The sequence below is a fragment of the Lucilia cuprina genome, chromosome 4 (genome assembly GCF_022045245.1).
Source record: "Lucilia cuprina isolate Lc7/37 chromosome 4, ASM2204524v1, whole genome shotgun sequence".
Taxonomy (NCBI): domain Eukaryota; kingdom Metazoa; phylum Arthropoda; class Insecta; order Diptera; family Calliphoridae; genus Lucilia; species Lucilia cuprina.
The window spans coordinates 74,562,896-74,575,310 of record NC_060952.1 but is presented as its reverse complement, the minus strand read 5'-3'; the positions used below and the strand labels follow the sequence as shown (position 1 = coordinate 74,575,310).

At 28.3% G+C, this 12,415-nt stretch overlaps 1 long non-coding RNA gene across 1 annotated transcript; it reads left to right on the top strand.

Annotated features, from left to right (window-relative positions):
- The first annotated feature begins 4,201 nt into the window (after positions 1–4,201).
- LOC124419856 lies at positions 4,202–8,420 on the top strand. The gene is made up of 2 exons (XR_006940849.1): positions 4,202–4,452; positions 8,326–8,420. It is a non-coding gene; the product is annotated as an uncharacterized LOC124419856 (long non-coding RNA).
- The last annotated feature ends 3,995 nt before the right edge of the window (positions 8,421–12,415 follow it).

Below are 12,415 nucleotides of genomic sequence, written 5' to 3'. Positions count from 1 at the left end.
GATCCAGAATATATATACTTTATAGGGTCGGAAAATTATATTATAGAAATCACAAACGGAATGACAAACTTATATATACCCTTCTCACGAAGGTGAAGGGTATAAAAACTGTTTTTGCTATTTAGCTTAATAATAAAGTTATAAATTATAAATAAATTATGGATTTAGAATATTCTCTAATATTAAAAAAAAATTCGCGCAATGTTTGAATTGTATAAAAAATAATATTAATAAAATAAATATAAAACATAAAATAAAACAAAAGACTTAGGAAAGAAACATAATTTTTATAAAATGATATTATTGCTCATAAAAATATCTTATTTTCAATTTGTATTACACATGTTAGTGTTAACAGCCATTTAGGTCCTTTTTTGAATACCCTACACCAATACAATGGGGAGTATATTTTACGTTTGTGCTGATGTTTGTAACACTAAAAACATGGATCATTTAATGCTTGTACGCACGCTATAATTTGATGAAATTTGGCAAATACTTTTCTTTTGGCCCAAAAACGACCGCTATTAAAAATGCTTATCGCCTATAGGGGTAAAGCTTTTGGGCTCATACTTATGTAAAATGTTCTACAAAAACTGACCATTTTTGTTATTATCAGTCCTCATTTGACCCTAGCACCCGAATAAACTCCCCTTCAGAAAATGACATGAAGGTCACAAAATTCACTTATAAATACTAATAAACTAATAACTAATGAAAAATAGTTCACAAATTTAATATACTGACTGGTGAAGGGTGTTATATGGTCGGTCAAGCCCGATATGATATATGATAGGGATTTTTTTATTCATGCTCAATCAGAAATTGCAAAGAAGCAAAAACAGAAAACATAACAATACGTAAATTTTGTTGTTATTGACTAGAAACATGAAATTAAATATGTGGACTTAAGTTAGAACCCATAAAAGAGATTTTTTTTTTGGTACTTTTTCGGTTTTCAAATAAATATTGAACTAGAAACATGAAATTACGAATGCCCGGATTAACTGAGAATCCATTAAAGAGGACTTTTTGATGCTTTTTCTTACTACACAAAGTACTTTTTGAATTTTCTTTAATTTTGAAGCCAGGAACATGAAATTAAATATGTTGAGCCCAGATTAGGTGAGAACACATAAAAGGAGACTTTTTGGTAATTTTTCATTCTACAAAAGGTACTTCTTGAATTTTGTATAATATTGAACCTAGAAACTAATTCATTTTTGTACTGGCTATTCTATTTATAAGATTCGGAACAGTTAATATAGAACTCTTACTTGTTTGTTATACGAATGTTTAGTTAGTTAGTTAGTTACAGCTTTCCCAATATACCAATTTCGTTATTAGGAAATATAGTGTATGTGGGCATGGCACCTTGGCTAATAACTTCAAAATTCTTTGTTTAAAATTTGAAGATTATATACTTATCTAAAAGTTCTATATAATATTGATTTTTGACATTCCATTTATAACACATCGAAATATTGTTCATAGACCTATATAAGTATATATATTCTTGGTCCTTATTAAACTCTAAGACGATCTTGCCACGTCTGTTGGTCTATCTTTCTGTTGAAAGCACGATAGAGTTTAAACGGAAGAAGCATTAGGATTGAAATTCTACACATACATATATTCCCTATAGGTAAGGTTTGTTTGGTATCAAATCCGAATACGACACGTCCGATGATTGTGTATTATCTTCCAATATGTCCAGTATAAGTGCCGCCTCAAATCTTAAATATGTTTCGATAGTCGAGGATTACACCTAAGTAACTAATTTTGTCTGTTACTGGAATCTTCTTATCCAGAAAGCAAGATTCAGTATACGTAGAAATTTTTGTCTTTCTTTTTTTTATTAAAAGCGCCTTCGATGTCAATGAATACCGCCAGTGTATACAATTTGCTATCAAAGCATATAAGCATGCTGTTTATATTTAAGATCATTGTCTGGTATACTGGGGGCTAATTCTCACATTCGTATAGGTATGAATTTATATTCGATCGTACGAGTTTTTTTTTTACTTTTTGGATTCTCTTATTCGATAACGAATAAAACGTTTCGAAATGACTTATGGTGGCATTCGATAACGAGCAATCGTTCGAATGAAACCGTTCGAGTTTTTTCTCGAAATCAAAATTGATTTCGAAGTAAAGTTTTTGTGATAAAAAATTATGAGAAGAACATGCATTTTATTAAATCTGGGAAAAAATTATAAATGGAATACTTTTAAGTCAAAAATTAATTATGCCAAAATAAATTCTTTGCTATTTAATGGCAAATATAAAAGAGGCGAGGATAAATATAGGTCTATCCTTACAAATTTTGATAGATGGATTTAGGTCTACATTAAAGTTATTTATGCTTTGAAATTGTATGATGGCTAGGCACAATAATTTGAACACTTTTCAATAGGCTTTGACCTTGGGCCAAAAAAAGAGTATGCACCAAATTTCATCAAAGGTTTACATGAACACGCAGGCGGATGGACGGACATAGCTAAATCGACTCAGAGCCGATTGGTATACTTTAAGGAAGGTGTGGGACCAATATTTTTGGGTGTTATCAGCACAAAATTTTGATTTGAAACTACAGTTCAATGCATCCAATATCTGCCAAATAAATAAAAGTAAATAATTAAACAAACATCCATGTTGTATTTACATATCGCTTGGAATATTATATTTTGCATAAAAAACTCCTCTCTGCAATTATACTCCATATTTATATTTTAATTAAATATATATTTAATTTTTTTTTTTTTTTGTTTACATTTCGTTCAGTATTGTAAAAAATATTATGAAAGTTTTTTGCAATACTGTAATTAATTTCGATTCGAATTTTATTTCGATCACGACTGCGAGAATTACCCCCCAGCTTTTAATCATACTATCGACTATCCGTTCCAAGCCTTTAAGTAAAAAGGATATTAGACTTATCGGTGGATAGGACTCATAGGTGTCGCATAGCTAGGTTTTCATGGTTTGGATATAAATATTACCCTTGCATACTGCCATTTAACTGGGGTATATGTTAATTTCAAGCAGGCTTAAAATTCGATTTTATAGTATAATTCGACATAAATGTAGATATAACACCATATTAGAAAAACTATGCGTATGTGGAACACAAATTTTGAAGAATTTGCAAAATCTATATGAATACCGCAAAAAAAAATAAAATATAAATATGTAAGTTACGTTGTTATAAAAAATTTAAAAAGTATTCCATAATCTTACTTTGCGGAGTGTTAAATATATGATTTAACCTTTAATACTGTTATTTTAACATAAACAAATGCTGTTAATAACATAATTACCATGATAGTGAGCTCTTAAAAGAAGACTCTTCAAAATAAAAGCTCTCAATTGAAATAAATACAAACAAAATGTATATTTGAAGATGCTGCAAAAACTAATAGAAAAAGAAGAAGATACTATAAATAAATGTTATTGTATTTGCAAGATTGTGTTTACTCTACACTGTGTTTTTATTTCCTTTCAAATGCAAAAAAAAAAAAACAAAAAACTTTAAAAATAGAAGAGGTTACAATAAAAAAAAATAAAACATAAAACAACACAAATAACAAAAACAAATTAAACATTTAAATCTATGTAGTTAAATATATTTATGTACTTACACGTTCATAAGTAGCTAACATGAAATGATCATTATTTCTTATACGATTGTATGAGTTTAATGATCATTTGAAACATTTGTAAAGTAACCACAACCTAGACAATATTGGCGATTTTCAGCACCATTAGACTTTGTTAAACTTTAATAACTTTATGAATGTAACTAAATTCATAATGATGAAGATGATAATGATGATATAGATCATCATTATGATTATTAACTTTATGATTATTATGTCTATCATTATTAGTAAAACATCTTCAACACCAACTCAACAGTAATAACAACTACTATTTGTTGTATGTTAAATAGCAACAACTAATGTGTTTTATGATTTTGTGTCTATTGTTTTGTTTTTGCCCCTTTTGCTATTTCTTCTTGTTGTTGTTGTTGTTGTTGCTCTTTTTTTGCTGTTTTCATTTTCTATATTTATTATTGTGTTGTTTTTGTTGTTATTTTTGTATCTTCTTTTAGTTTTCTTGTATTATTATTATGTTGTTGCTTCTGCCAACAGCAACAACCCATCACATACAGAAAAAAAAGAAAAATAATCACAAACAAACAACAACTCCAATAGCAATAACAACAACAGCAATAATAAACAGTAGAAAAAAAACACATTTCTTTGCACAAAACCAGGTTTGAAAAATCACCTAAAGTTGGATGATGTTTTTGCCAAATGATACATTCAAACGCGAATAACGAACGTGTACGGACGTCTTTCAGACAAAAAAAAAACCAACCCAAAACACACATTTCTACTCTCGGGAAATCTATTTCTAAAAACAAATAATATATATTTTTGTTATAAAGTATGCAAAGTTTTTTTTTACTAAAACAATGTTTTTAAATTGAAAATATCAATTAAAAGAAATTATTAAAGTGAAGAAAAATAAAATTAAATGAAAAAGAACAAATAAATATTTGGAAAAATATTGAATAAAGAACAAATAATTTTGAAATATTATGAAAAATTTTAAATTTGTGTTGAAAAAATTTAAAGTTTTTTTTTGTTATTTATGGGCCAGTAAAAGAGATTTAATAAAAAAATTGTGTCTGTTGAATACAAAACTGTGAAAAAAATTTTAATAAAATTTTGAAATTTTTAAAATTATTTTTTAGAAAATTTACAATGTAAGTGTCAGTTTATGTTTTCTAATCAAAATTTTGCAAATTTTTTAAAAACTGTAATAAGTGTTTTAAAATTTAGTTTAAAGGATTCAATAAAAAATTAAAATTTTAATATCTAACAAATTATTCTTTTTACCAAAAAAAATCGAAAATTGTAAAAAGTTGGGGTTTGAAACAATAACAATTTTTTATACAAAATTAGAAAACATTACCTAATGGACTTTTAAGTCAAGTCCAAATTTTATGTCTTCCTTTCCCTCTTCATTAATTGGAGAGGATATTGTTGGGTCTCTCAAATCAGACTTTTTTAGGCATGTTTCCCGGTAGGCTAGATCTGGGGTGTGGTCTCGATTCCCACAGATTCCCATTTCCTTCCTGGAATCATGCTTAATCTAAATCCTTGTGTTTAGTGTTAAAATTTTAAATAAAATGTTCATTAAATTTTTCAATCTTAAATTATTTATCAGCAATACACATTATAGTCTAATTTACTTCAGCAATCATATGCCGGATGTAGTAAAAAAACACAGCAGAAGGGATAATGGGAATTAAACCCATGACCTTTAGACTGATAGACTAGTATATTTCCATCAAAAGTTTCAGACAAAGAAAGAAAACTAATTAACTAATTAAAATCTTGAGTGTTTGATTTTTTTAATATACCTATTTGGAAATGGTGTAAACACAAACAAATTGAAACTTTTCATATCAGCCAATGATTCACGACTCACTAATTAATCCTAAATTGTTTAAACTATAGTAAAAATATAGTTGCAAACTTTTTCTTAAAAAAAATTATTTTGATTTAATAACAAATACAAATAAGAAACTGACCCTCTATGAACCAAATTCCAAAAGAAAATGTCCTTTCCTATATTACATCTTGTTTTATCATTCAATATGATCCGACATCTTAGTTGTCTTAACAAACTCATATGTAATAACTCAACTAAATTAATATAAAAATCAAACCAAATCAATAAAACACATTAATAAACCCCATTAAAATTAATAAAAAAAATTAAATAATTGATTAATTAGCAAACTATTTAATAGAAATAAAATAATCTACTTAAAAGATACGCATTTCAAACACCATAAATTTACAAGCTAAAACGAGATCATGCATGAATAATATTTATGGCAAACAAAGATATTGAAAATTAAACTAATTGGTATTTGACCTAAAGTCCAAAGAGAAATGAAAATATTTGCAGTTAATGTATGCAAGATTTATACCCTACAGTACTATAGTGGTTTATTTTACCTTTTTTTAAATAAATGTTGTTCTATTTGTTGGTTTATAGTGAAGACTATAGATCAATCTATAATTAAGACTATAAACTGATCTATATTCACAACTGTAGACTGATTTATAGTTTTGACTATAGACTGATCTAAAGCTATGACTATAGATAAGACTATAGATTGATATATAATCAAGACTTGAGACTGATCTACAATCAATGATCTACAGTATAGACTATTAACTGATCTGTATTCAAGATTATAGCATAATCTTTTGTCAAGACTACAGACTGTTCTAGAATCAATAATCAAGACTAAAGACTAATCTATAGTCAAGACTATAGAGAGATCTATAGTTAAGACTAAAGACTGAACTTTAGTCAAGACTACATATTCTTCTCAAGACAATATTTTCAGTTAATGTATGCAAGATTTGTACCCTACAGTATTATAGTGGATTATTCTAACTTTTTTAAATAAATTTTTCTATTTGTTGGTCTATAGTCAAGACTATAGATCAATATATAATCAAGACTATAGATTGAGCTATACTAAAAACTTTAGACTGATTTACAGTCTTGACTATAGACTGATCTAAAGCTAAGACTATATATATTGTTATATAATCAAGACTAAAGACTGATCTACAATCAATGACCTGTAGTATAGACTATGAACTGATCTGTAGTCAAGTTTATAGCATAATCTTTTGTCGAGACTAAAGACTATTCTATAATTAAGACTAAAGATTGATCTATAGTCAAGACTATAGACAGATCTATAGCAAAGACAAAAGACTGAACTTTAGTCAAGACTATAGATTCTTGTCAATACAATAGATTGTTACTTATTTAGTCAAGACTTTAGATTGATCTATAGTCAAGACTATTGATTGATATACATATATACAAGACTATAGACTATAGGCAAAACTGAGCAACAGAGACTGATCAATAGCTAAGATTTTAGACAAGTCTATAAACTGATATACAATCAATACTCTAAAGTATATATAGCATGATCTATTTTTAAAACTATAGAATGTTCTGCGTACAATTGTAAAAACTACAGACTATCGTATAACCAATAATATTGACTGTTCTATCATCAATACTGAAGATAGAATTACGATGAAGACAATAGGCAGATTTATGGTTACGACTAAAGACTGATCTTTAGTCAAGGCTATAGATTAATGTATATTTAGTACAATAGATTGATGTATAGCCAATCTATTAGACTGTTCTATAACCCAGGCTACAGAATAATTTATCTATAGTCAAGACTATAGACTAATCTACAGTCAAGACTATAGACAGATGTATATTCAAGCCTATATACTGATCTATTGTCAACAATATAGACTGATCTTTGGTCAAGACTAATATTCATGTAAAGTCAAGATAATGCATTAATCTATAGTCAAGACAATAGATTAATATATAGACCGATCTACTGCTAAGACTATAGGCTAATCTTTAGTCAAGACTATAGCATCATCTATTGTTACGAGTGTAGACTACTATGAAGTCAAGACTATATTATGATCAATTGACAATACTACAGACTGTTCTCTGATCAAGGCTCAAGACAGATCTAATGTTAGGACTATAGACTGATGTTTAGTCAAGACAATAGACTGATCTATAGGCAAGACTATAGATTGATCTATATTCATAAGTAAAGATTGATCAGTAGTATATTGATTAAAAGATAAGACTTTATACTGATCTATAATCAGGACTACAGAATAATCTATAATCAAGACTTTAGACTAATTATAATAAATACTATAGACTGATCAATAGACTTATCTGTAAGACTATTGACTGATCAAATTGTTTTTGGGTCAGACTATATAGACAGATCTTCAGTAAAAACTATAGACATACTTAGCCAAGACTGAACACTATAGACTGATCTATAGTTAATACAATAGAAGAAACAACTAACACACAATCAAACTATACTAGTACTGACAATAAAACAAATCAAAGTAGAGCACTTGACAGTAGACCTAGAGGCAGGAAACAATCATTAGCACAAATTGACAAAATTACAATTTAATTAAATATAAAACTAACAAATGAAATAAAGCTGGAAACTATTTCCGTTTTAATAAAACACCTTTTTATGATCTTTATTTCTGGCCCATAAATAAATGATAACACAAACTAAACATTAAATAAAAATAAAAAAATGTTGTAACATTTTGAAAAAAATATAAATGAAAAAGAAAACAATTAATAATAATTTTCCTTAAAAAAAGCTCATATAATTAAGATTTTTTTATAAATTTTTTTTAGATCCTCAAAAGTATATAGAAACACAAATAGAAACGAGAGTAGTTAAAACGAAGTAATAAAGTGCAACAAACATTTTTGTTTCTTTATTAAGAAATGAAAAAAAAACTAAAAAACAAAAATTTATAAAAAAAAACAAAATATTTCAAAACGTTCACTAGCTGAACCTCAAAAAGAAAAAAGAATACAAAAAGTAATAATAATCTAAAGTAACAAAAATTTTCGAAAAAAAAAATTTAAAACTAAAAGAAATAAAAATCACGAAATTTAGTTTTTTCTACTTCTTTTTTATTTATTATTCTCAAACAAAACTATAATATAAGAAGACTTTAGCTAAATTATTTCCAAAAAAAATTGTTGAAAAATAAAAAAACAAATAAAAAAATATTTTGAACACAAAACTTTAACTACAAATCATCATCAGCGCTCGGCATCGTCATCATAATAATATTTATCAACAACAATTGCTCTACTCAGCATCATAAAAATTCAACTAGAAGACATCTAAACTCAAGTACTTGGAGTTGTACAAAAAAAAAGATCAAAATATTTATATTTGTATAATATTTGGGTAATATGCGGCTTTTTAAAAGTGAGTATACAAGAAAAATTACTTAAAAATGTTACAAATTATTAGAGAGGGGGATTTAAAAAATATATATTATTACAACTATTAGCTATTAGTATTAGTATGATAATAAAAGTCTTTGATGTACACCATTTCCCATTGAACTTTTGAAATGTTCAATTTATATTTTTCTTTTTTTCATTTTATTTATTCTTTCTTCTTCTCAAATAATAAAATTATAAATTTATTTTCATGCTTTCATGTGATCATTATTAAGTTTAATTGAAACTATTTTAAATACTATTACAAGTTTTAAAATTATTCGTGAACTTTTGGAAATGGTGTGTTAATAATTTTTATTACCAAATTAATATAAATTTTTAATAATCATCTTATAAATTTGTAAAAGTTTCTATCATCAACCATTCACTAGTTTATATATTTAAATATTTTACTTCAAGATGTTATTTAAATCTAGAACGTCAACAACTCGATTAACGATTAAGTAAATCCACTTAAGATTAGACAACTTAACTGTGTATATCCAATACTATTTACTTGTATAATATAGTCAAAACTCTTTAGTAAAGACTAAAAAGCGGTCTTTAGTCAAGAAGCAAGATTGATTTACACCTAAGATTTTTGTCAGAACAATTAGCTATATAAGACTAAAGTCTAATCTATAGTCTAGATCAGAGACTTATCAAAAGACATGATTGATTATATTTAATCCAAAATCTCTATTGTCAAGACTACAACTTGATTTATACTAAGTCAATAGTATAGATTGGTCTATAGTCTAGACTCTAGACTTACTATAGATAGTCCAGACTACAGAATCTTCTGATCTATAACCAATACTGTATACAGATTTAATATCAATACACTGATCTATAGCTACAACTATAGACTGACCCATGTTAAGCCAATAGACAAATCTATAGTCAAGACTATATACTGATCTACGGATAGACTGGTTTATAGTTAACACCATAGACTGATTCATAGTCAAGACTATGGAATATAAACTAGTTTATAGTCTATATTATTGACTGATCTATAGTCAAGACTCTATACTGATCTATAGTCAAAACTATATACCAGCCTATAATCAAGTCTGTAGTCAAGACTATAGACGCATCAATAGTCAAGACTATAGACGGATCTATAGTCAAGACTATAGATGGATCTATAGTCAAGACTATAGACGGATCAATAGTCAAGACTATAGACGGATCTATTGTCAAGACTATAGACGGATCTATAGTCAAGACTATAGACGGATCTATAGTCTAGACTATAGTCGGATCTATAGTCAAGACTATAGTCGTATCTATAGTCAAGACTATAGTCGGATCTATAGTCAAGACTATAGACGGATCTATAGTCAAGACTATAGACGGATCTATAGTCTAGACTATAGTCGGATCTATAGTCAAGACTATAGTCGGATCTATAGTCAAGACTATAGTCGTATCTATAGTCAAGACTATAGTCGGATCTATAGTCAAGACTATAGTCGGATCTATAGTCAAGACTATATACTGATCTATAGTCAAGACTATAGTCGGATCTATAGTCAAGACTATAGTCGGATCTATAGTCAAGACTATAGTCGGATCTATAGTCAAGACTATAGTCGGATCTTTCGTCAAGACTATAGTCGGATCTATAGTCAAGACTATAGTCGGATCTATACGCAAGACTATAGTCGGATCTATAGTCAAGACTATAGTCGGATCTATAGTCAAGACTATAGTCGGATCTATAGTCAAGACTATAGTCTTGACTATAGATCCGACTATAGTCTTGACTATAGATCCGACTATAGTCTTGCGTATAGATCCGACTATAGTCTTGACTATAGATCCGACTATAGTCTTGACGAAAGATCCGACTATAGTCTTGACTATAGATCCGACTATAGTCTTGACTATAGATCGACTATAGTCTTGACTATAGATCCGACTATAGTCTTGACTATAGAGATCAGTATATAGTCTTGACTATAGATCCGACTATAGTCTTGACTATAGATCCGACTATAGTCTTGACTATAGATACGACTATAGTCTTGACTATAGATCCGACTATAGTCTTGACTATAGATCCGACTATAGTCTAGACTATAGATCCGTCTATAGTCGGATCTATAGTCAAGACTATAGTCGGATCTATAGTCAAGACTATAGTCGTATCTATAGTCAAGACTATAGTCGGATCTATAGTCAAGACTATAGTCGGATCTATAGTCAAGACTATATACTGATCTATAGTCAAGACTATAGTCGGATCTATAGTCAAGACTATAGTCGGATCTATAGTCAAGACTATAGTCGGATCTATAGTCAAGACTATAGTCGGATCTTTCGTCAAGACTATAGTCGGATCTATAGTCAAGACTATAGTCGGATCTATACGCAAGACTATAGTCGGATCTATAGTCAAGACTATAGTCGGATCTATAGTCAAGACTATAGTCGGATCTATAGTCAAGACTATAGTCGGATCTATAGTCAAGACTATAGTCAGATCTATAGTCAAGACTATAGTCGGATCTATAGTCAAGACTATAGTAAATGTTGTTGTAAAGACTATAGATCCGACTATAGTCAAGACTATATACTGATCTATAGTCAAAACTATATACCAGCCTATAATCAAGTCTGTAGTCAAGACTATAGACGGATCTATAGTCAAGACTATAGACGGATCTATAGTCAAGACTATAGACGGATCTATAGTCAAGACTATAGACGGATCTATAGTCAAGACTATAGATAGTTCTATAGTCAAGACTAAAGACAGGTATATAGTCAAGACTATAGACGGATCTATAATCAAGAATATGGACAGTCAAGACTATAGACGGATCTATAGTCAAGACTATAGACGGATCTATAGTCAAGACTATAGACGGAGCTATAGTCAAGACTATAGACGGATCTATAGTCAAGACTATAGACAGATCTATAGTCAAGACTATAGACAGATCTATAGTCAAGTCTATAGACGGATCTATAGTCAAGACTATAAACGGATCTATAGTCAATACTATAGTCGGATCTATAGCCAATAGTCAAGAATATACTGATCTATATACAAGACTATAAACTGATCTAAATTCAAGACTATTGACCGATCTATAATAATGACTCATCCAAATTCTCTAACATTCTTAACTAAGCACTAGACCACGAAATCTAGGTCTTTGAAAATCGGTCAAATCCGAATTTGTTTAATGCACAGTTTGGAATAAAAAATGTGTTGAGAAATACGCTTTTAAATTTCAAAACAAAATTAAAATCATTCTAAAAAATTCAATTGCTATTAAAAGCATTTTAATATTTAAAGCCAACGCAAATTAATGATTTCTATTAAACAAAAATTCCAAAAAAAAATCTTCTTCATTAATTCTCAGAATATTTGATTATGAGAACGTAAATGCAAGTGAATTGAATAAATTTTGTTTAAAGAAAAAAAAACCTGCAATTTAATAAATAAAAAATAAAAAAATCATGTTTT